The sequence below is a fragment of the Halichoerus grypus genome, chromosome 10, assembly GCF_964656455.1.
Source record: "Halichoerus grypus chromosome 10, mHalGry1.hap1.1, whole genome shotgun sequence".
NCBI lineage: Eukaryota > Metazoa > Chordata > Mammalia > Carnivora > Phocidae > Halichoerus > Halichoerus grypus.
In genome coordinates this window covers 116,393,359-116,419,024 of record NC_135721.1, presented here as the reverse complement: position 1 = coordinate 116,419,024, position 25,666 = coordinate 116,393,359, and the positions used below count along the sequence as shown (strand labels likewise).

The window sequence follows — 25,666 nt, the reverse complement described above, 5'->3', positions numbered from 1 at the left end:
ATGCGGGGCTCGATCCCAGGACCCTGGGACCATGACCTGAGCCCAAGGCAGATGCTTAACGGCTGAGCCACCCAGGTGCCCCTAAAAGCTGCTGTTTATTGAGTACCTACTCAGGGCCATGCCCTAAGCTAGGCACTCAGCTACCACTCTCCTATCTCTACAACTCATTCATTCATTCATCCAACAAATCCTTCTTGAATACCTACTGTGCGCTATGCAATGCGGAGTCAAGAGTAAACAGGACATTGAAAATAAAACACAAATGGTTACAAATTGTGATAAGTGTAACGAGGAGCCAAGAGGCAAAGGCAGAGAGCAGTCCAGTGGGGCAGGGGGGGGAGGTGTCTAAGAAAGCTGAGTTGTAAAGGAGAAGAAGGACCCAAGGCTACTAAGAGCCACAGAAAGAGAATTCTAAGCAGAAGGAACAGCAGGTGTAAAGGTCCTGAGGTAGGGAAGAATTTGTTCCACGGAGAGAAAACTCCTACAGCTGAACTAGATGACCAGCTGGGAGCTACATGACTAGAGGGGGAGGCAAGGACCAGCTTATTCAGGGCCCTGCAGGCCATGGTAAAGAGCTGAGTTTATTCTAAGGGAAGACACTGAGTGACAAGGTCTAATCTGTGTTTTACAAACATCACTTTGGCTGCCACTTGGAAAGGAGCCTTGGGAATATAAATAATGTATGTAACTTATGCAATGTAACTGGCATTGTGCTGGCTCAATACATGTTAATTCCCTCTCCTTCTCTCTCTACCCCTATCCCAGGCTGCAGATGTCCTCTTTAGCTTCTATTCCTTCTCCTGATCTATACGTTGTCAGAGTTTGAATTTTCTGAGGACCTGTGATCTGTATACTTTTGACTGTCACATGTGGTCCGGCAAGAGGACGCCATTTGCCCGGTGTCATAGGGTAGGGTTGCGGCAGTGGAAGGCAGAGTGCCTTCCCTTTTCCCCTGAACTAGCCCCTGGGTTGATCTGCAGGTCAGGACGAAGCAGATGCAGCAAACGATGAGGCTTCCCCCTGGGTTCTTGTTCTCCCCACCTTCTCGTGGAGCAGCCTGGTTCTCAGGAGAAGGAGGGCGCCTAGAGTAAGGCCCTCCTCTAGGTACACTCTCTGCTGAAGCCAGACAAGGGCTGGCCAGAATACAGGCAGAAACCCTTTGAATGGAGACCGGACACTTGCTGGGATGTTAGCTGATGCCGTCGCCACTCCCAGGAAGCAAGCGAGGGCCGTGGCCCTCATTTCCCCGGTTCAGAACCTGAGGCGTTGGCTGCGCTATAACTTGCCCGGGGTGGAGAGAAAATGGCAGAGCTCTAACCGGAATCATAGGATGTGGCTGCTTGATTGAAGAGCCCAAAGCCCCACTGTACAGATGAAGACACTGAGGTCCAGTAAGGGATCCGCCCACAGTCACATGCCCACAAGGAGTCCCAAGGCTCTGCTTTCCAGCTCCCCGTGCAGCTTCCCTGAGAAAAGTGGGAAAGAGGATAGAGGGGAGGCTGGAATTGGGGGGGGCGGGGGTCAAGGACAGGACAGCACTGCCCCCTCCAGCCCGCCCTGCCGGAGCTCCCAGATTTCCCACAGCTCATGGATGTGGCAAAACCTGCCAGACCAGTCCCCGTGCCAGGGCCAAGTGGCAGAGCCCCGAGCTGCAGGGCCTCGGGGAGGTAGGCTGCAGAAACCAGGAGCTGGGGAACAGGGGGGACCCAGAGAGGCTCCTCCTCAGCCTGCCAGCCAGGCCGCACGGGCGCTGCAGCGGGGCCAGAATTGGGGCTCGCAGCTGAGCCACTCGTCCCCTGGAATCAGGCACAGCCAGGACGCACCAGGTGTCCTGTCCCCAGCGGGCACAAGGGCCTGCCCTCTGCCTCCCTTCCTCCTCTGGAAACTCAGCATGTCAGCCGTCAGTGCCACTAGGGCAAGAGATCCAGGAACTTACCGGAGAAACACAGCAGGAGGCAGGGAAATGTGACAGAAACGATACCCAGACACTTCTCCCCTCCCAACCACGGCTACCAGGACGAAGTGCTGCCACCCTATGACCCGCCAGGTACACACATGCTCTAGCCTTTGTCCGAGGCCCAGAACCAGCCAAGCACAAGATGCGCAGGGCATCAGGACAGCTGTGTTCTCCCCGAGCTCTGTGACGCTCAGCATAGACTCGGGAAAACCCGCCTTCTTGAGCTTTGGTGTCACCAGCCTTTCTGTGGAGGGGCTGGGTGGGCTCTCCAGTTTCAGGAGGCCTTGAAGTTTCGCTCTCACCCACCTCCAGCCCATCTCTCACTACCTCCTCCCCAGAGGAAAGCATAAGAGTATACACCCGCCGGTGTGCACGGCCCCTGCGAGACAGGCTGGCTTCTGCGTCGGGGCCGCCTTGCTGGAAGGTGTTCTGTCAGCACTAAAGCCAACCTGGGGAAGTGGGGCCCACAGGACAGTGGGCAGATCCTCAGGCCAGACTGTGTGGGCGCTGATGATCCTACCAACGTTTTCCTGGTGCTCAGAGACCCACTCAGAAACCATTCCCAAGGCCTGACAGACCCAGGGGCCAACTGCTAGGCAGGAAGGGGCCAACTGCTAGGCAGGAAGGGACCTTGGCATCAGCCTAGGCTCCTGTGAGCACAGGACACAGGAGTCAGGCAGGTGTCCCACAAGCGTCAGGGACTATTCTCCTATCTCAAACAATCCTCTCCTTTGGCAGACAGGGAGGAAGAGCCCCAGAGAGAGGCGGGGACTGCCCTAAGGTCACACAGCAAGGCACAGCAGAGGTGGACCCACCGCAGAGAACAGAGCCCCAGCCCCAGACTCCGAGCACATGCTACCTCGCACAGCAGAGACGTTTTTCCAAGTTCAAAATCACATACCCTACATCCTCACCATCCCCTGGGAATTGCCAGAGACCGGTAAGAGGTCTGCTTTCAACACCGATCATGCGTTTGCCTGCTGTGTTCACCTCTGCATCCTGGCATGTGGGGCAGTGCCTAGTGGACGGCAGGAACTCAGTGAAAACTGGTTGACTAAATCAAGACTCACTGGAGGCAAAACCCTCCTCTAGGCCCAAGCACCGGGGTGGGGGTGCGGGGAGCAGGAAACCGTAGAGAAAAAAGACGAATCAGGCTTTTCGGGGCTCAGGATGCAGACAGGCCGTATGGAAAAGGCAGGGACACTGTTGGCACAGACAATCTAGAAATCCTGGGCCCAAAGGTGAGAAACAGGTCGCCTCCCACTCACACCACATGTATCTCCAGGCCTGTGTGTGTGTGTTTCTGTGACTTGACAAGGCCACTGAGCCAGCCACTCAGTCATTTATTCAGTCATTCACCCACTCTGCAAAAGTGATGGTGTGACCACCAGGGTGAGTAAGAGGCCGGCCCCCGCTGCACCTCTGGCCCGGAGTTGAGCTCCCTGGAGACCCAGGCTGAAGTGGTGGCAAGCCACTCGCCTCTCTTAGGACCCACAATGGCGTCTGTAAAATGAAGCCGGGGACTGCCTGCCTGCCTCCGTTCCGGAGTGCTCTGGACGCTCCGTACAGTGACGGATGTGAACACGCTTTGTAAACTGTAAAGTGCCAAAAAGAAGAGATTATTAATAACAGTAACCCTGCCATCGCTAGCCTAGCCGGCCCCACAGAGCCTCAGTCTCTAACGGCCACTAAGTTATCAATGACCCAGTAACACCCACGAGCTTTGGAGCCCTTTCTGTGGGCCAGGCACGGGGCCAGACATGTGGCCTGCATTCTCTCGTCTGGGCTCCCTAAGCTCCCGAGTAAGCACTCTTGCTGTCTCCTTTTTACAAATGGTAAAACTAAGGCATAGAGAAATGAAGTATCTCGTTCGAATTCACACAGGAGGTGACAGAGCAGGGGCCTATCCTCAAGTGTGTCTGAGTCCGGAGCTCGAGCTCCTTTTGGCTTCATTCCACTGCTTGTGTGGGAGCATGTCACCTTATTTAAAGCGACTCCCCATCGGCCAAAGCCTGACGTGGCCCTGGACGGACGTGGTCACTTCACTGACCTTGGTAGTAGTAACCCTGAAGGTCGATAGGACTGGCTAATTTTATTGTGCTTGTTTAACAAATGAGGCAACTGAGTCCCCGGGAAAACTTGGCAACCACGTGACTCAACTCATTGGCCGCAGAATACCAGAAATACAAAGGACTGTAGAGGGTGGATCCAGACAGGGAAACTGAGGCTCAGAGAGGGAAAGGGACCTGCCCACGTCATTTGTTCAGACCTTTCCTGAGACCTTCTCAGGAATGCGCACATGAAGAAGTCAGTGTCCCTCCTCCGCTGCGGGCCCCCCTGCAAGTGACACCAATTACCTTCCTAGTCTGAGTCTTCCTTTCCCCACGCACAAAATGAGAAACTAACCTTGGTCAGCAACAAGTTCTAGAAGGCCACACCGCTTCCATAAGGCCCAGGAGTCCCATCTCAGAGCCTTTGCCCCCTGCTGCCCCCAACTCCAGGGAGGTCCAGAAGTAAAGAACATGCCAGCACTATATTCACCGAGTTGTGCAACTGTCACCACTATCCAATTGCAGAATCCCAGTTATTCTTACCAAGGACTGAGCTGCAGCCCCCTGTGCTCCTTAGGAACCCAGGGCTCTCCCTGGTTTGGGCCACATACCACTTTTCTAGGAAAGCCCAGGGTGCCCCTACCAAGAATTTCTCTGGGGCAGAAATGGAGCAATAGGTAAACACTTAGTGGACACTGTGTTCCACTTAGTGAAACCAAGTTGTAGATTTTCCGGGAAAGGGGCCCAACACATCCACCTCGTCTAAGCCTTTCCCCCCGCCCCCATTTGCCTCTCAAGCTGCCCTGAATGCAACCCTTGTGCTGACCCTGGCCTCAGTTTCCCCATCCACTCCCTGGGCAGCAGGCTGAAACACATGCCTCCAACATCCCACAGAGGGGTCCTCCCCAACAAATGACAAGTCTCATCCACTTTGTGGGAAGAGAAAGGCCAACCTGTTAGGTCAGCCAAGACTGGCCAGAGCAGTAGGTTGAGACTGCTTGGGGAGCTCTCAGATCCAGGACTAGTGAGTGAAACTTTATTCTGCAGGCCTTAGAAAGCTTGGGAAGTTTTGAACTGGGGACATAACCCCCATATACCAGGTTGCACCAAAGATGGAGTCTCAGCGGCTGTCCTACTAGCCATCAGCCATCAGCACTGGGCAATAAGAGACTGGGATTCCTGGACATTGGCTTCTCTCTTCCAGCTGTGCTCTGCCACTCATTAGCTGTGTGGCCTTGGAGAAGTCACTTACCTTCTCCGAGCCTCCATTAACCCACCCACAAAAGGGGGATAATTATACCTTCGCTGCCTTACCTCTCAGGTTTATGGGGGGAATCTGATCGGATGATGAACAGAAAATCCCTTTGTAGGAAAAATATAAGGGAGTTTGATTCTAGTCCAGGTGTGAGCCCGATGATAAGGGCCAGGGGGATGAAAAACTCTCTAATGAAAGATTCCTCTGCCCTTCCCTACCTCTTTTCCCTCTATAGAAATGCTGGAATCCCTCCAAGAAGGGTTGGAAAAATCCAGAGATCCCAGAGAAAATAGGGGTCACAGAAGGAACGCTGGACATCTGGGTCTTTCTGGACATTTGTGAAGGCTGGGCCCCCCCAGAGACAGCCCCTCCATCTCTCAGAGAGGTAGGAAGCCACACGGGAATGATCTGTATCTACATGGGGGAGGGGGGCTGGGGAGCGGCCTGGATAGCCAGAGTCAGCATTTCAGAGCCCTGCTATCAGAGGAGGAATGGTAGGCAAGGGGGCTGGGGGGAGGGGGCGTTCTCCTTGTTCAGTCTCCCGCACTTTCATCCCCCCTGCAGGAGATGATGACGCAGCCACCTTCCTGTGACAACGGCACCTGTGTCATTTTCCTTCTCTGAACCTCGGCTTCCTCATCTGTAAAATGGGGTGATAAAGCCTCTGATACACTGAGTCCAGCTGAACAAATATGGCTGCCATTCTTCCATCCTTTGAAACCAAGGAGGTTCTCAGGGCTAACAATCCCCTCATTCCCCAGTTTTGAGTTGCTTGAAGAAAAATCTGAAGACACTCCCAGGACAGAGCCTAGGCTCTGAGGGCACTGTCCATCTTCTGACAAGCTGGATGAGATTAGCTGTGTGTGGTGGGGGAAGCGGAGAAGAGAAGGGGCCCTCTCTGTGGGCTAGGTACATGCTTCAGCCTGCTGCCTGGGGAGGGGATGGGAAATCCCACCATTGGCCAAGGCTGTTAGAAACCATCCTGGAAGGAAGGAAGGAAGGAAGGAAGGAAGGAAGGAAGGAAGGAAGGAAGGAAGGAAGGAGGGAGGGAGGGAGGGAGGGAGGGAGGGAGGGAGGGAAGGAGGGAGGGAGGGAGGGAGGGAAGGGGGAGGGAAGGAGGAAGGGGGAGGGAGGAAGGGAGGGAAGGAGGGAGGCCATCTGACCACGGGAAAGTCACTTACCCGTCTGAGCATCAGTGTCCTCTGGAAAATGGGCACAATAATAGTACCTACCCCATAGGGTTGTTGTTGCAATTCAATGAGCTAATGCACACTAAGGATTCAGCATAGAGCCTGGCACAAAGCGAGAGCTCGGTAATGGGATTTATTTGTTATGGTTCCCAGATGATTGTTCTTTACATCCGCCGCAGAGCCACGCGCTGGATGGATGGATTTATACGGAGGCAGGTCTGCAGGCAACAGGGAGAGCAGTGGAACCTGGGAGGGGCTGCCTCTGCAGGTCATGAGCTCCGTGCCATCGGATACGGGACGGCCACTGGAACTCCCAACCGAGGCAAACACATGTGGGCCCAGAGATGGGCTCTGAAGCTGGACTCCTGGCCTCTGCTCACTCAGTGTGTGACCTTCACTGACTGTGCCTCAGTTCCCCATCTACGCAATGCGGATAGTAACAGGACCCACCCAAAAGACATGGGTGAGTACTATTTAATGAGGATTAAATGAAATAATACACATAAAGCAATAGAACACACTCAGCGCAGGGAGAGTAATTCAATAAACATGACCTATGATTATCATTGTTGGTGTTTGTATTATTATCACTGAAGAGAGAAGTGAGAGCCCCTTGCAGGCCTACGAACTGTTCACTGTCCTATACCCCACTAACACCCCAGCGTGCTGTCACGGTCTGTCTGCCCTTCTGGTTACAGCCCTGTTCCCCCACTAGCTACATGGGTAGGCATATGGCCCAGGCCTGGCCACTCAGACTGTCCCTATCCCCCAGCGAAAATGACTGTCCCAATTACAGTCCTTCCCTTGGATTGATACGTAGATCCTAGAAGAAAAATAGTTCCTTTTTTCTGCCTGGGTGGCTAAGTTGGGGTAGTGGACAGAGAGTTCCTAATAAGAGCAGAGAGGAGAGACAGCAGTGGTGGGAGAAAGATGGAGAGTCCACTCGACTCCTCATCCTTCAGCTCCATGGACCGCCCCAGGATCCATTAAAGTCCTTTTTTGGTTTAAGCCGCTTTGAGTTGAGTTTTTGTCACTTTATCTGCCCAATTATACAGGCCCTCACCTAGGTAAGGTGTACACTGGCCATGAGCAGGGCAGGGCAGAAGGGACAGTCTACAAAGCATGTTCTCAAGAATCACCCTGACCCAGGGGTCTTCAGACATTGCTTCCTGGAGCCCTGCACCTCCCCAAACACCCGTGGAACAAAGGGCAGTAAACGGGGTGGGGGGGGCAGCAAGATTCTGGATAAACTGCTGCCAATTCGACCACAGCAGTTTTGCTACAAAAGCTACATAATGGGATTCTGCTGCCCCAAGAGATGTGAAATACTGTATTCTAACCGATTCTCAGAAGAGCATTTATAAGTAGCCACCTGATGTGTCCATCCACAACATACAGAAGAGAACACTGAGGCCCAGTTCCGGGCTTGCAGGCCACATGATTTCCAATGCTTCAGGCTCCCTGCGAAAATCTATCACTTCTCGCATTTCCTGTCTCCTCCAGTAAACTGATGGCGGCTAATACCTAGAGTCTCATCTTTCTTGGCTCTAACCCCCAGAGAGCTGCCTGCTTCTGAGCCTGGCTCCTCGGCGGGCTTCCAGAAGCTTGAGGAACTTGTAGAATACATGTATGAGCCAACCTCCACCTCCCTTTACCATGCCCACACCCCCCCCACACCCCATGCACACATACACTTAGTTCTCCCTCTCCCTGCCCAAATGTCAGGGAAGACCAGCAGCCCCCTCCTAGGGACTCCTAATCCACCTCCTCTCTCCTAGCTGTGCTGTGACTGTGGACAGAGGATTCCTTGTTCCCAGTGCTTCCTGCCCAGAGATCTCCGTGGGGCCCATGTGCTGGCAGGGAAGAGCCAAATCGCTCCTTTTAACTAGAGCTAAAGCCACCCCTTACCCCCCCCACCACCACCCCCAGAGCAACATGCTCCCAGCTCTGCTTGGCATTTACTCTACCTGCCCGAGCTGGCTCAGTCCCACCTCTTCCCCATAGCCCTTGCTCCCTAGACACACACACACACACACACACACACACACACACACACACACACACACACGGAGAGTTCCCTAGGGATACAGAGGTGCCTCCGATCTAATCAAAAACAAAAACCAGAGGATTCTGGAACAACAACATCACAGACCCCTGATAGTTGTGCCTTCCTAATAACCCACAATGACATTTGCATATTACTTCACAATGTCCCAATCAGTGTAACCTCATTAGCTCCGCTCGCTCTCTGCCCTCACCCTGCCGCAGCCACAGACCCTCCGAGCTGGAAAAGGGATTTTGACACACCCCATGCCAGTGGTTTGCAAATCATCTTGTGCAGAGCCAAGGAAGGGTTCCCTGTCATTATCTGGAGGCTGCTGGGGGCTGAGGAATTAGCCAATTAGAGTCCCCCACACCCGTCCCAGTTTCAATGACCCTGCAACCCCTCTGGCTATTTTGTACATTGAGGTTCTTTGGGGTTCATTTGAAAAGGGGATTTTCCTGCTGGACAGTGTGAAAACAACTCATTTATCTCACCCCACCTTCCTCCACTCCCTGCCCCGACAGTATATATAGGATCCTGAGGCCAACACAAAGAAACGTAGCCACCCACGGTCACTTAGGAGTCAGTGGTAGAACCAGAATGAAAACACCCTCTTCCTGAATCTAGGGTACACCTAGGAGTAGTTAAGCAAAAGAAAACCAGGGCTGCAGGATCAGCAGATCCAACTCCCAGGTCCGAGGCCGTCCATCACCAGCCACCGTGGCACCGACAAGCGATGCAGGGAAAGCACATGATCCAACGCAGAGGTGCTTAACGAACATGCATTTTAGCCCCTACCTCAAAATAAGCCAAAACCAGACAGGACCCTCAGCACCACCCTGCTTCTTAAACCCACCAGAAATCTGTGGCCTAGACAAACCTTCATGCCTCCCAGCAGTAAAACATCTCCAAAAAGAGAGCTTGAGGGCCTGGAAGACCCATGTGTCCACCCCGAGCACAAGAAGGAGGCTTCACTTCGGGTGAAGAAGGAGACTCGGGCTGTGCCTGCGTTAACACTCACCCCTCTGTCCACACCAGCTCCCCCGGGGCAAGGACGTCCGTCAGGCACCTGCGAGGAGGGAAGAGCGTTTCGTTAGCTCCTCCGAAACCAAGCGGAGCTCGTGGACCCAGCAAGGAGCTGGAAACTGGGCGGCTGGCGTTCAGCTGTCTGAGACACCTTAGGGAAGTTGCTGAACCTGTTAAACAGAAAGGCCTGTGCGACTCCGCAGCAGAGCAAAAGGGAAAGTAACACTTCTGAAGCTGAAGCGGCCAGCAGGGGCCGGGGGGGCCGGGGGGGCCTGGGAGGCCAAGGTAAAGAGTTCAGTCTTAATTCTAAGAGCAACGGGAAATCACTGATTCGCAAGGTAGAGAACAGACTGGAAACGGGCAAGAGTAGCTCTCCGTGTACGTATTAGGGGTTCCCAGGGCCCAGAGTGGGGTGGTCACAGTAGAGCTAGAAAGAAGTGGATGGATTCAAGAGATCCTTAAGAGGTGGTCGCCAAAGGATTTGGTGGGGGACTGGATGGGGGGGCAGGGAGAAGGGAGAGCAGAGGCCCACCTACCCCTCAGGCACCTCCTTCCATGTCAGTCCCGGTGATCTCCAGCACCCGAAAAAAAAACATACCCATTGCTCTCTCAACCTGGCCTCTCCTTGCCTCGGTTTCCCCATCTGTAAAATAAATCCAGCTGGACTCAGTGGTCCCTACGTTCTATTTAGCATTAACATTCTGTTCTGGTCTAATTCGCTCATAGACGATTTAAGGCTTGGGGCAGGTCCAGCCTCATACACAACGGGGCAGGAATGTTGGAGGGAGAAACCTCAGGTCCCCTGGGCTCAGAACAGTAAATCTCCAGGGGAGACGAGACACCTCCATGTCACACAGATCACAAGAATCAGGTGAAGAGGAAGGTCACTTGGGCTGAGGCTGCGAGCCCCACGGCCTGCTCTCTGCCCCAGCTCCGGAGGCCAGCACGGGCCTCAGGACATTGTCACTCCAGCTGTGACATCAGTCACCCAGCGGCTGACACCCTGCTTCCACATCCCCTGTCTTCTAGCACCTGGGGTTGCCCACAGGAGGCCAGTTAGCGAGCATGCCTAGGGAGATGGGCAGGACGGTGGGTAGAAGTTCGGGCTCCGCAGTCACACAGACCTGGTAGGAATTCCGGCTCAACCTCTCTCTCTCTCTCTCTCTCATTCTGAGGCCTGGGGCAAGTCACTTCACCGCTCTTAGGCTTGGTTTCCTCATGTGGGAAAGAGGAGTGACAGTGTCTGCTCCCAGGTCTAACAGGAGGATTCAGTGAGATGTATGTGGAAAGCTCAGCACAGTGCCTTATCACCATGAAATAGCAGCCTCCGCTTACACAGGTGGAAACCGAGACCCAGAAAGCAAAGTGACTCACTGAAGACCCCTTCAGCGAACCAGTCGATGCAGGGGTGAGGCCCAGAGCCCAGATTCGGAACCAGGAGGTCGGGCGTGCACCATTTTGGTTCCTGCTTCTCAGATAAGGAAGTTGAGACTAAGGTATTACAAGTGACTCGACCAAGGCCACAGAGAGAATTAATGGGAGAAAAGGGATTTGAACTCAGGCCTCCTTGATGAAAAAGCCCATGGTCTTCCCTATGGATAGAGAAGCTTCAGATTTCAGGGCCCTATAAACCTGGAACAGGGACAAATGGAAATCTGGATGGGGGGCAGAGTGGGGGGGGTGGGGAACAGCAAAGCTACCTTAAGAGAAAACCAGAAGGAGCTGGTGAAACAAAAACCTCTTTCTCAGAAGCCCTCTCTGGGGACTGGGCAGGAGATGAGGGGGCTGACAAGCAGGGCCATCGTCTGGCCAGGGCTGGGCTGAGGGTTGGATCTAAACAAACAGAAACGGATCCAGCTTGGCCACCGACTTGTTGTGTGATCCTCGGCAGGTCACACACATACACACACACTCAGTTCTCTGTTTCTTCAACTCAAGAATGAGATGGTTATTCTGAATGGTGTTGAGACTCCCCACTTATAAGAGACTAATAATAACCATTCCTCACAAGCTCTAGACTCCTGATCAGTCCCTGCTCCTACAACCCCAAAAGGTGGCCTCTTAACGCTGGCCCCAATATTACAATAGCGTGGGGAAGTCCTGCGTTTGGGCTCTGGCCCTATAGCCAGGTCTTTGGCATCATCTGTAAAATGGGTACATATCTTTGCCTGATCACTTACAGAATGGGAAGATCCGAGGAGCTACCTCAAAGGTTGCCCCTGAGGCAATGAACAAAGCAACCTCACCCCAGTCCTCATCCCACATCCACAGTCAAGCTCTTTTAACTTTTCCTTTCCCTCTGGCCCATGTCCCCTTCAGACAAATAGAACAAGAGAATTCAAGCTGATGGATGCAATAGCAGTAGCAACAAGCCCCACAACTAGTAGTAGTAGTAAGCTCCACCACTGCCAATATCTGACTCCTGACACATGCCAGGCACTGTGCTAAATCCTGCCCGTAATCCCCTCAATCAATGAGGAAATCCCACTGGTAATCTAAATTGATAGATGACAAAGATTCAGCAAAGTGAAGTGACTTGCCCAAGGTCACACACACAGCAAGTGAGTGGTGTGGCCACCTAGACGCAGGCTTTTCATTTGACCTTGGGAGTCTTAATCTTATCCTTGAGGCTGCGGGGTTATCCAGGGTAACATTCCACCACAGGGCATGGCTCAGATCTAGGCAGTGGGGGGAGGGGGGAGGGTGTGAGGAATATCTGATCTCCAACCCCCCCACACAGCTGCCCCAAATAACTAGTCTTTATAGTCTTTTTGTATCATTATTCAAATATGTCCAGCTCAACTCTCTGGCTAGAACAACACTGTCCAATAGAAACATAATGCAAGCCATATATATCATTTAAAATTTTCAGTAGCGGGGCGCCCAGGTGGCTCAGTTGGTTAAGCGTCTGACTCTTGATTTCGGCTCAGGTCATGATCTCAGGGTTGTGGGATGGAGCCCCACAATTGGCTCTGCGCTGGGTGTGGAGTCTGTGTGAGATTCTCTCTCTCCCTCCCCCTCTGCCCCTCCCTCCCCCGCTCTCTCCTTCCCTCTCAAAAAATAAAATAAAATAAAATTTTCAGTAGCTGCATTTTAAAAAGTACAAAAGAATGGATGAAATTAATTTTTTTAAAGATTGTATTTATTTATTTGAGAGAGAGAGAGAGAGAGAGCATGCCTGCTCGGGCAAGTGTGAGATGGGGGGAGCAGAGGGGGAGGGAGAGGGACAAGCAGACCCTGCACTGAGCACAGAGCCGATGCAGGGCTCAATCTCACGATCTGAGCCGAAATCAAGAGTTGGATGCTCCACCGACTGAGCCACCCAGGCACCCCTGAAATTAATTTTAAAAGTATATTTATTTAGCCCAATATATCCATTTCAACATGTAATCAATATACAAAATATTAAGACAGTTTGCATTCTTTTTTTTTTCACACTAAGTCTTCCAAATCTGTCATGTATCTTACACTCAGAGCACCTCTCAATTCTGATGCTCAATTTTCAGAAGATATTTAGATCCCCTTAGCCCTTACCACCGAAAGCATATTCATGAATCTAATCATCTAATCTATGTAGAAGTTTTTTGATAACCAAATGGAGTATTCTTTTTAAATTTTGAAATTAATTCAAATCAGATTAAAACTTCAGTTCCTCAGAGCACTCGCCATATTCCGAGTGCTCAAGAGCCCCGTGTGGCCAAGCGGCTGCAGTATGTACTGTAACCTCTAGACTGGTCAAGTCCTAGAGGGCAGGGCTGCTGGCCCCCACGGCCCACGGCCACAGCTAGGCCTCCCGAAGTACAGGTGAGTCTGAAGAGAATGGTATCTTCTCATTCGGTAATCCCTACTGAGCCTAATATTAATATCTACCTCTGGCGCATATTACATTCACAGTGATGGTGACAAAGGCATTGGGCGTACCCGTTGTTCAGAGAATGAGTATAGCTCAGAGAGGTGGGCCACCCACCAAGGTCACCCAGCTTTGACCCCAGGCCTGTCTGACTTGGAAGCCTGAGCTCTGTCCCTAAAGCTTGACAGGGACCGGGTCTGGGGCTCAGTCTTCTAGAGAAAGAAATAAGCCCTTGCCACTATTCTCACGAAGCCCTCCTTCCCTAGTCTAGCACCAGAGAATAACCCAGGACAGGACACCCAGTGAAGAGGATGAAAGGGAAGGAGAGCAGGAAAAAGGCATTAGGTAGTGGTCCCAAGTACAGAGCTTGGGCCACTTGTGACACCATCCCCACTCCCCCCCCCCCCACACACACACATAAAGCAGGAGGGAAACCTAGCAAGGTCCATGGCTGCCTGCCCTCTGGTGGGTCCCTGGGGCCAGGAGCCCTGCCCTGTCCTGCACCTCCCCCAGGAGCACTCACTCGGAGGTGCTTGGACCAGGGCCAGAGCCATTACTCACCTCCCAGGGTCACCTCAGCTGGAGTCAAGGGAAAGGGTCCAAGAGGCAGCCTGCCCCCAGGAAGGAGGGGAGGAGCAGGCCCTGGAGGCAGATTCCAGAGCAGGGAAAAGGTAGCAGGTAGAGGCCAGAAAAGCCTAGTCAGCCCCGCCCCTCTCCTGGGGAGCAGAGCTCGCACTCAGCCCCCCACCAGCCTCACAGCGTGAAACTCTCACCAGCTATTAGGTTTAACAATTAACTTTGATTCTTTTCCATTTCAGCAGGAGGCAGCCCCAGCAAAAAGTCCCATCTGGGGGTAGGGGGACTTGGAAGGCGGGGAGAAGAGAAAGGGGTAGGTGTGAAGGGAGAAAGGGGTGATTAGTGAACCCCCTCACTTCCTCCTTCCCGTCCCGTCCTACCAATGTGGGACAGCCTTCACACTAAGGCCTTAAGTTCCATAAGGTCAGGAGCAGTGACCTGGCACACAGTAGGTGCTCGATAAATATTTTTAGTTAACAAACAAGGGGGCAGGGTGAACGAGACTAAAACAGGCCAGCTAGATGGGCAGACTGATGAAGACCAGGAGACACAAGGTGGCGTGCCCTGGGCTGGCGCCTCCCTGACCCCTTTGACTCCAGGCCCTCCCTGAGACCGAACTGGACTGAGGACTGGACCACAGCCACCTAGGGCATGCCAGGGGTGTGGCTTTGAAGGAATGTCCCCCTAGCTGTGACCTTTGGAGCCCTCACCTCTTCCCCCATAAACTGAGTGATACTGCTACGGTCCGTATGGCAGGCAGGGCTGTCCGGGGCCAGGCCCACAGACGCTGCGATGCTGTGGGCCACTGTAATACAATCGTGTCTCTTGCTGCTTGGCAACAGTCTCCTCTTCTTAGGCCACCCCCTGAATTCCGCCACCCCCCAATATTCCTGACTCCCACCTATGTGGTCCTTTTTCCTTTCCGGGAAGGAAAGCCCAGAATAATGACAGTTCCGGCCCACTCACGTCCCACTCACCTGGGATCACATACACACCCTGGCAACAGCTTGCTACCAATATGACATTTGCTTGTCATTTACACCCCTCCTTGGGTTCCTTGGCCCCCTCCTCACCCTCCTCCCCCCGCCCCCCCCCAAAGCAGGCCAAGGTCCACAGCCCACCTGGGGCTGGCACTGACCTCACTGTGGCCAGTTCACTCACTGTTCTTGGGCAGGGGCTCCCCTTTCTGGGCCTCCGCTTCCCATCTGTGTAGTGTGGGGAGGAGGAGGGTGGATTGAGAGATTGTTTCTCCCAGTTCTGATATTTAGAGATTCTGACATTTCTGGGATCAATTTGCACTTTACTTTCAGACAGACCAGAGTTCAGATCTCGACCTTGGCAGGTAAACAGGCAGCTGTGTTATTATGGGACAGACTCCAAGGGGGGCCTACAGAGGCCTGGGGCTACAGCCCACCCCTCACCATTCTCAGCTCAAGCCCGGATAGACAAAGGGGGGTGTTGGTTGTCCCCACTCACCGGTCCCCAATACCTCCACCATAAAGCCCTACCCTTCCAGTCTTCTCTCTCTGGTTCTCAGTAGTGACAGCATGAGCCATCAAGCCCCCCAATTCTTCTTGGCAAAACAAAGCTTGATGCTCCCCCTGCATCAGGGCGGGAGGAGGGGGTGCTGACCCCAAGCCCCTTCTGTGTGGAGATCTGGAGCTGCCTCTGTTTCTACTCTGCTCTTCCCTGTGTCCTTCCAGCAACTCTTCAAGTATGCTCCCCACCTTCCCATCTCCAGCCTGGAGCTCCTCTCCTTTACCTCCACAGGGAACACCTGTCTACACTGATTATGGAGGCTACACTGATCTCTCCCTCCTCAACTCACTCTGCCATGTTTCTGCCAAATGCTACTCCTTGTGGGAGAGTCTTACTGCCCCTACTTGACCTTAGAACACTGGAGACCAAGGGACTCTTGCCATGACTTTTCTCTGTCTCACTCTCTCCCCCCAGCACAATGCTGAAACCATAATAGGTGTCTGCCGAAACAGCAATGATAATAACCATTAACTGAAAAATAATGCATTATAATCGTATATTGACCATTTGTTCTTTACAGTGCTCAGATCTCAGCATTTTACACATAGCATTTCAGTTAATCCTCCCAACCCCCCCCCCCCCGCCAATAGACTTGCTATCCCTAGCCCTTCAGTTTAAGCTGAGGAAACTGAGGCTCAGAGAGGTGAAGTGACTTACCCAAAGTCACACAGCCAGGAAATGGCAGAGTCAAGACTGGAATTTAAGTACTTACCCACTGCCCTACTTGGCCTCCCTCCAATCCACAAAGAAAGGAGGGGACATGTGTGAAGTCATAGCCTGCCAGTGATGGGGGCGGGGGGCTGGGGGCTCCAGAGAACCTAGCCCAGCCCAAGGCCAGAGGCAGATTCTGCAAATTAAACTCAGTAACCTTCTTTTAAGCACCTGCTCTGTCCAGAGCCCTGTGCTAAGTGCTGGGGAGCAAAGAATGATACATAAGACATCCTAGTGCTCACAATCCTACAAGAGACAAGCCCTGTCCCAAGATATAGCTAAGATCAGGCAGAACCCCTCCCGGGAGGGGAACAGATAAGGTGCTCCGTGAATGCAAAGGAAAGACAGATTTTCATTATGGGGGTGGGGCTGGGAGGTCCACAAGGCTTTGTGGGACAGAGGGTGGCATCTGAGCTGAGCCTTGAAAAGGCAGACAGGATTTCAACAGTGATTGGAGGTGGGGGGTGGCATTTCTGGCAGGGAAGAACCCAGGGGCCTGGAGCAAGACACAGCTAAGTGCTGAGCACGTCCCAGGAGCCTCAGGAAACACATTCTCCAAGCCCCTCTCCTTGGCATGGGTCCCCGGTATCCAGCCCTGAAGAGAGCCCACCTTGAGCATCCCTAGACTCACAGGCACCTGGATCACTTACTGTGAATGGGCACAGAAAGAGAGAAATAGCTGGGCACCTGGGCATGTGGTTTGACAGGAGGGACTCAAGGGCTAGAATCCAGGCTCTGTATGAAATCTCTGAAGATGGGAGATGCTAAAGGGAGGGGCAGTCCCTTCAGAGTGTGGGGAAGTTCGGGGAGGCAGCAAAGAAAAGGGCAAAGAATTTGAATTGGGCAGCAGGAAACCTGGCTTCTAGAACCATAGATCACAGCTACATGGCAACTATCCTGTCCAAACCCCTTTTTACAGCAGGGAAAACTGAGGCCCAGGGGAAGGAACTAGCCCACAGTCCCTCAGCATCTTCACTTAAAACCAGCAATGTGCTGAGAAGCAGGAGAGATCTGCCTTCAACTCCTGACTGCCATGAACCCCCCAGTGACGCTTCTCCAGTCATTAGGCTCCCACTCTACAAAACAACCCTGAAGATGGATCATGACTCAAAGACACAGATGGTGCCTACGGAGCCTTTCCCAAGATCAAGGCCCACTCTCAAAATTGCGCATACCGCTTCAGAAGTTCATGAACATTTGAGACCAACATTCTGCAAGGGCAATCTGAGAACCCTTGGTGTCACGGTCACCTTGACCAGGAACCTGTTAAGACAGGCTGATTCCAAGGCCCCACCATGGATCCCACCCTCCCAGGAAGCCGCTGAGTTTGAATCTCTGGGTGGGTCCTGGAAGAGAGCATTTTTTTTAGTAAGCTCCTTTTGCTACTCCCGGGGGAGCAAATTTTGAGAAGCCCTGCCTTAGGGAACCCTCGGAGGTGGGGGTAGAGGTGGTGTGCTGAACTACTCTCCTTTTAGCTGTTTCACATATTGAACTTCTGCTTCCTTGCCTAGGAAGAGAGGGCTCCGTGGCTCGAAGGTTTAAGGCCACTGTTCATTAATCAAAGTTCCTTCTGGTTGAGCCACCTGCTCAAGCTGACCATGGTCATGATGGGGGTGGGCAGAGGCCCAGAAAGCTGACTGCAGCTGCATTCTGAGATCAAGCAGCCCTACCTCCAAGGGAGTCTGGACTCCAATGGGCCAAACTTGGGGTGAGGGGTTCCCTATCAACCCCAGTCTGGAGGCTCCTTTCAGCTCTCCGGACTGTCTTGCTCTGGCTCTTAACCTGTCTGGCTTCCTTCCTTTTCCTTTCTAGCATGAGGATCCTCCTAAACCTGAATTTCCTGGCTCCAGCCTTTGCTTCCCTCCCCTCCACATCACTGAGCCAGATACAGGATCTCCAAGCCCCCAAGCACCCTTCCAAGGAGACAAAGCTATCATTCTTTGCAGATGATAAGCTTATTTAACTAGAAGACTCAGTATAATCAATGAAAAACTAAGGCGGTCGACCACTGACCAAACAGCATCTAGGGAAAAAGCCAAGTGCCTTCAGACCTGCCCTGTCACCCGCCCCTGACAGGTGGGCACTGCCTAGAATCAAATGGGCTCAGAGCCCTGGCCAGCCCCAGGGCTGACACCGTAGGAAGGCCAGTCCCTGAGCGAAGTGACGGCACAGGCTGGGAAGCAGGAGACCTGGACCGGAGACCGGGCTCTCTGAGCTGAGAATTTGTGCTCTAAACCTGAGCAAGTGCACATCCCTCTGTGAAGCCCTAAACACTCTTGAATGTCCCATCCAGGGCAGCATGGGAATGGTTCAAAAGTACCCACGGGCTTTGGATAGATCTAGATTTAAATCCCAGCTGTGCCACTTGCCGGCTGAGGGCTGGGTAGGCCTTGGGCAAGCTACTTAGCCTGCTTTAATAAAATGGGGATCTAATCTCTGCCTCTCTGGGTAGTTGCCAGGATTAAAAGACATAAGGCGTGTAACTCGCTTAGCACGGGGCCTGGCACATGGTAAGCCAATAACGTAAGTGGCTGTTTATCAGTCACCAGAGTGAGCCTCTGACGAGGAAGACTCTAGGCTTGCTAATTCATAGTGGCCCCAAGCAACCCCAGAACCACCCACTTGAACTGGGTCTGGAGGCTTTATCTTTAGACCTCTAATCTGGAGAGAAGATGGTGGGGGAGGGGGGGGCGCAGGACAAGGGAGTGAGAAAAAAAGAGGAGGGAAGAAGGTAAGGAAAATCAAGGGGTGAAGAGGGGCCTGGCTCCCCCAGTTTGGGGAAAAGGAAGATGACTTCAGGGCAATTGCCAAGACAGGATAAGCCTTCTCTCCTTTCCAGAGCCTTCCCTACGCCCTCCAGGACAAGGCTTAGAGTGACACAGCCTGCTGAGAAGCACAACCCTGGCTGTCAATAGGGACATTGAAGCCTTGGGTTACCTCCAGGCTCTTGCTCCCCACGTTACTGCCACCCGCCGGCCCGTGGTGGCCTCCTCCCTGCTGGAGCAAGCAGAGATGGCCAGAGCCAGGCTGAGACAAACAAACCTGCCCATGCAGCCCGCAGAGGCACCGCCTGCTCACGCTCGGGCCTCAGGGAGCCCTTGCTTGGGCTTCCGACCCTGGCTCAGCAGGACTCTTCCCGCGGGCTCCCCATCTCGGAGCCCTTCACAGCGCCCTCTCCAGGCCTCTACCTGCCCCACGATGCTGCTCCAGGGGCCAACGCTGCAACTAGGGGGAAAGCACCGTTCTGACCGCAAACAGGAGCCACAGACAAGGCGTGACCAGCTGTGTGACTTTCGGGGTGTCACTTTCTCTCAGAGCATGTTTCCCTTCTCTGGCTAATGAGGGCAACGAAGAGCAGGGACCATCGCTAAGGCCCTCCTAACTGACAGCAGCTATGCTTCGTGGGATACCTCCGAGTACACGGGGGCACAGAGGACTTGCCTCGGGAGAGGAGTGGGCGGGGCGGGCCGTGCTGAGAATGCAGTGGACGTGGCAATGGCCAAGGCTTATTATGCTGATGACGATTATAATTGAAAAGCCCAGCAACAAACTCTTAAGCAATTTACAAAGAGCATTCTCGTTATCTCCTGGGATGCACAATCTGGTGAAGTAGGTAGAGCTGGAGGATGCTTATTCACATCGGGCAGACGAGGAAGTGAAGCAAGATTCGAGTGACGCACCCCAGCTACGAAGGGCAGGGCAGGGGGCACCGGGGAGGAAGGGATCATTATGGGGTGCCGACTGGGTGCCACCTCACCAGGCTTACCCACACCTGCTATCCAGACCAGGTATGACCACCACAGCATGCCATTGCAGGGGCTCTTGTCCCCATTTCCCAGGAGATGAAACTGAGGCTGAGAACAAGTAACTGCTTTCTCCTTAGCTCATGCTGCTCCATTGCAAAGCCTGGATTTGCACCTGGGTTTGCGGGACTCCAGGATTTGCCCTCTTTCCACCTACCTGTACGTACTGGGTTGAAAAGTGTCCCCCCAAACTCATGTCTACCCCGAACCTCGGAATGTGACCATATTTGGAAAAAGTCTTTGCAGATGTAATTAGTTAAAATAAAATGAGGTCATACTGGATTAGGGTGGATCCTAAATCCAATATGACTGGTGTCCTTATAAGAAGAGGAGATGACACAGAGACACACAGGGAGAAATGGGGAGAAAAGCACATGACAACAGAGGCAGAGGCAGCCACAGACCAAGGAATACCAAGCACTGGGGGCAACCAGCAGGAGCTACGAGACAGGCGTGGGACAGACTCCCCCACAGAACCCTCAGAAGGAACCAACCTTGCTGACACCTTGATTTCTGACTTCTGTCTCCAGAACTGTTGAGAGAATAAATGACTGCTTCTTTAAGCCACCCAGATTGCAGTACTCCATTAAACAGCCCGGGGAAATTTATACGCCGCTAATCCACTGAGCAGCAGACCCGGGATTCTTATTTTCAGATTCCCACTCACTAGGCAGCCTTGGAGGTTAAGGGGTCTGAGGGCCTGTGAGAGGTCATTTTTTTCTTTTCTTTTTTTTTTTTTAAGTATTTTATTTATTTGATAGAGAGAGAGGGAGTGCACAAGCGGGGGGTGTGGCAGTCAGAGGAAGAAGCAGACTCCCCAAAAAGCAGGGACCCCGACGCGGGGCTGGATCCCAGGACACCGAAATCATGACCCGAGCCGAAGGCAGACACTCAACCGACTGAGCCACCCAGGCGCCCCGCGAGACGTCATTCTTATCTCTCCTTTACCTCCCTGACCCAAGCTGGCCTTAAGTCCACCACCTGTGCTTCTTTTCTAGGTCTCTGTCCACCCTCTGAGCCTAGTCTCCAAGTCAACAGTCACCACCTGGAGAGCTGTGTTTTTGAAATGCAAATCTGATTCTTCAGGCTAGCTTAATCCTCTTCCCTAGCTCCCCACCACCTGTGGAACTCCAGCTCTTCAGCCTGGGCCAGATCTTGCCCCAAACTTTCTCTCCCGGCCTTACTTCTGGCCAATCACCCCCACCTGTCCCCACCACTCACCACCTTCTGCTCCAACCACATAGAACTATTTGGAATTTCCCTAACAAGCCCTGGTGCCTTTGCACATGCTGCCCTAACTACCCGGAAGATAAATCCAGCCCAAACACCATCTCTTTTCTTTGTAAAGCCTCTTCCTTCCTGAACAACCTCACTCTGATGCTTGTATATTGTACATCTTTACATGTCTGCCCCTTCACCCAGCCTGTGAACGCTGCTGGATTCATTTCCGCTTCTGGAGGCTTAGGGCCCAGCACAAAGGCATTCAAGAGTGTTGAACTGAATTGCCGAGTAGCCATAATAGTCACAATTGCTAACACTTAGCAAATGTTTACTATGTGCTCAGCACTGTGTGAAGCATTCCATGTATGTTACCTCATTTCATTTTCAGAACAATCCTATGGAACAGATACTATTATTGGTCCTGTTTTACAGGTGAGGAGCTGAGAGATGACGTCCCTTGCCCAAGTCCCTCCAACTAGTACGTGGCAAAGCCTGGATGACTCTAGAGCCAGGGCTTGTAACCAGTACTAGGTACACCATCCAGCCTAATACCCTCATTTTACAGAAGAGGAAACAAGCAAAAAAAGGAAAAGTGACTTGTCCACAAACAAGGCACGGACCCAGATCTTTAGATTCCTTATTCAATGTTCTTCCTCTTCTCATTCTTGCAGGATCCTATTCCAGGAGGACACAGACGACTTGCTAGGCTGTGTCTCCTGGAAAGCTTTCTCCTGCCTCCTCTAGAGCAGAGCCCAGCACCGGCCCAGGAGCACCATGGGGGTTCATCTATGGCCAGGAGAGGTAGCAGTAAAAAAGACAGATAAATCTACTTCTAAAAAGTCTGAGGCCTGCTTAGATATTACAATGTCAGGGCTTGAGAGGACACTTTGGGTGTCAGTTAGTACCATCTCCCATTATATAAAGTCATCCACTTCAACAAATTTACTGAACACCAATCATAAGCCGGGCACTGTGTGGGGGCACTAGAAAGAATGATAAGCAAGTTCCTGCCCAGATGGTATTTGCACTTCAGTGAGGGGAGAGAGACAAACAACTAACAAGTTCATGTATAATTACAAATTCTCATAAGCACTATGGACTACAGGGAGCTCTAAGAACGTACAACAAGAAAAACTGACTTACTCTGGGGAGCTGGTGACGGGCCCCCTGAGAAAGTCACTCTTGAGCTGAAATCTGAAGAATGGGAATTAAACAAGAAGCAAGGGAAGAGTGTGCTACACAGAGGGAACAGCATGTGCAAAATCCCAGAGGCCAGAGAGCTCATGGTGCCTGGATGATCTAAAAGAAGGCTGGAGTAGCTGGTTTCCAGAGAAGGGGGCAGGGACTTGATCCTGCAGGTCTTATAGGTCAAGGTAAGGTGTGGAGAACTGAGCAGAGCAGGGAAACCCCTTGCTCAAAACCTGGCCCAGAGCAGACACGTCAATGAGTTATGACAATATTCAGTGAAGGAGCAATTTGTCCAAGATCACAGGGAAGACCTGAGAGTTGAAACCAGAACGCCCACCTGCCAGACTAGGGCTGTGGGGCTACTTCATTATGTGGGGCAGTGGGCAAGGGATGCTTTCCCAGTGTTTCAACCTATAGGAGGTTCCAGTTTCCTTTCGGCACCTCTCTTAAACTCAAGGGCAAGAGAATCACCTGTGTTTGTTAACACATAGACTGCTGGGCTCCACCCCCAGAGTTATTACTGATTCAGTAGGTCTGACCGGAGCCCCCAAAATTTGCATTTCCAACAAGATCCCAGCTGACCATGTTGCTGCTGGTAGGGTGACCATACTTTGAGAACTACTGCTCTAGATTAGAGTGTATGGGGGCAAAGGGTCATGGCCAGGATCCTTGGGGGCTAGAAAGGTAGATTCCTAAATCTGGGTAATGATGAGACAAACACCAGGACTCTGAGAAACCGAATGGGCCTCAGAATCTAGCCTACTAGCTGCTCAGCCAGGGAAACTGAGGCTTAGGGGGTTTAGACTCTTACATAAGAGAAGTGCAATACAAATGTGCTGAGCGAACAGATAAACCCAAAAAAGGGTTTGACCAAAGTCCAAAGGAGACCCCTGGACCAGACTCCAGGGCTCCTGAGCTCCAGGCCAGAGTCTTTCTTATCCTGGGAAGGGGAGATTCAGGGAAGGGGACAGCAAGCTCAGCTTTCCCCAGCTTCTGCTGCCAGAAACATTTTAAGAATTGCAGAAATCTGCTCTTGGCCCCCAATCCTATCACCCATCCACCCTCCTTCCTTTTACATTCCCAGCTCCCTCCCTTTCCACTCCAAATCCTGTGCACTTTATCCTGGCAAGCCGAGCAGCAGAGGGGGAGGTGAAGTAAGAGGGAAGAAGAATTGGAAGTGGAGGAAGAATTCTTGCACTCGGATGTCCTTCTTCCAGAACAATTCCTTCCTCCTAGAAGAGTCTCAGTTTCTCTCCATCCCTGTATCCAGTCTACCCCCAATCCACCCACATTTCAATACCAGCATCTGAAACCCACAAAACCAGGGGCTAAATTTCCAAACCACCTTTTCACCCAGTTTTTCTATAATAGAGTGGCCCTGGACAAAATTTTTCTATCCTATCCTAGTTGGCAGCAAAATGCCACTCCTCTTGCAAACCCACATGCACAGACTCGCTAATATACAAACAGCTATATGTACATAAAAACAAATATACCAGAACTTTAAAAACACATACACATATACATCAAAATACATTATTCATTGTTCACTGATAAAACATACCTATGCACCCAAACACACAAGAAAAACACAGACAGACACACATGCAGACAGACCACAAATCTAGAAATGCATGCACTGCACCAGTACATGGGAAAAGGGGTACAGACACACCCAGGGACCTCTCTCAGAGTAGAGGTCTCCTGAGAGGTGGGGGTATTCCTGCTCGGGCTCTGGCCCTTTAAGAGAGTGGTTCTCCCTCCTTTCAGGGCCTCTAAGGTGCGGCTCTACCCATGAAAGCTAGAGACGGTGAGGGTGGGAGTGAGGCTGACCTGGCCAAGCCCGGTCGGACTCTGGGCCACCGTCTTCGCGCCGCGACAGGAAATGGATTCCTGAACCGCCTGGGTCACCAGCCTGGGGACCGCTGTTGCCGCCACCACCACCCCACACCCACACACGCACACCCGAGCACACACACACACACCCCCGGGCTTCAGGCTGGACACGCCCTCCACTCCAGCTGGGCCCGGTGCGCGGGCTCCGCCGTCAGCCCAGCGCCTTGTGGCCCCTGGGGTGTGGCCGCCCACCAGCCAGCAGAGAGTCTCCGCCGGGCGGGGACACTACTGCCGCCGCCGCCACCCACCGCCCCGGCCAGGTGCCCGGCTCCCCGGGACTACAGCGCCTCGCCCGCCGCCCCCACCCCTTCCTCCCAGCAGTGCGGAGACAAAGCCGCGCACACGCACACGGGGGCTACGCGGGTGCACACCCGCCCTCACACGCGCACACCCGGGGAATCACACTGGCGCTCACACGGCGACACACACACACACACACACCGCCACAGGCTCCAGCCACAAGCGAAGCCGCTGGCACACACCCTCATCCAGATGTGCACACACTCAGCTACATATTCGGACACACCCTCTAATAGACACATTCACGAATAGACACACGCAGACACACACACCCTCACCCAGATACACACACACCACCCAGTCCAGACGCACGGAGACCCACAGCGCACCCCCCCACACACACACAGATGCACACCCAGCGCACACGCACGCGCGCACACACACGCAACCACTTGCACAGACCCACGGGCACACGCGCGCTCACACCCAACACCCGGAGATGTGGATCCCGACACACGTACCGGCGCCAGTACTGAGACTCACGACCCGAGGCCCGGGGCTGCCGGCTGGGGCGCCCGCCCCCCGCCCCTCTGGTGTCCAGCCCCCCCGCCGGAGCTGGCCCGTCGGCCTGTCAGGGCTCGAGGACCGGGGACCGAGCCCGGAGCCCTCGGCGATCACCTCGCACACAGACACACACGAGAGCAGACGCGGCGGGGTCCCCGAGGCCCGGAGGAGGGCGGCGCGGGCGGCTAACCTGGCAGCGGCGGCGCGGCTTCCGGGCGCTGTCTGTCCTCGGTCTGTGCGTCCCGCGGCCGCCCGTGCGGGCTCCGAGGCGCACTCGAGCTGCGCAGAAATGCCCCGCTCGCTCGCTCGCTCGCTCGCTCCCTCTCTCCCTCCCACGGCGCCCAGCCCCCTCCCCGCCCGCCCCCCACACCGGGCTCCCCCCTCCGCCCCGCCCCGGCCGGCTGCCCCCGGGGAGGCGGCGGCAATCCCGGCCGCCCCAGCAGCCACCGGCGAGCTAGCGAGCAGCCGCGCCGAGCCGAGAGCAGCCGGGCGGCGGGGGGGGGGGGAGCGCCGCCGCCGCCGGAGCAGCCGGAGCCGCGGCCGCGCGTCGGGAGG

At 53.5% G+C, this 25,666-nt stretch overlaps 1 protein-coding gene across 2 annotated transcripts in view; it reads right to left on the bottom strand.

Moving 5' to 3' along the window:
- The window catches only part of EPB41L1 (erythrocyte membrane protein band 4.1 like 1), a 121,411-nt gene extending 95,970 nt beyond the window's left edge, over window positions 1–25,441 (bottom strand). The window contains exons 1-2 of one of the 2 annotated variants that reach the window (XM_036064605.2): window positions 25,302–25,428; window positions 9,519–9,566 (exon numbers count right to left, since the gene is read on the bottom strand). The gene's annotated coding sequence lies outside the window, so the exon portion shown is untranslated. Of the gene's footprint in view, window positions 1–9,518; window positions 9,567–25,301 lie in introns of both variants that reach the window. The other variant, XM_036064606.2, reaches the window with a different exon arrangement.
- Between the last annotated feature and the right edge of the window lie 225 nt (window positions 25,442–25,666).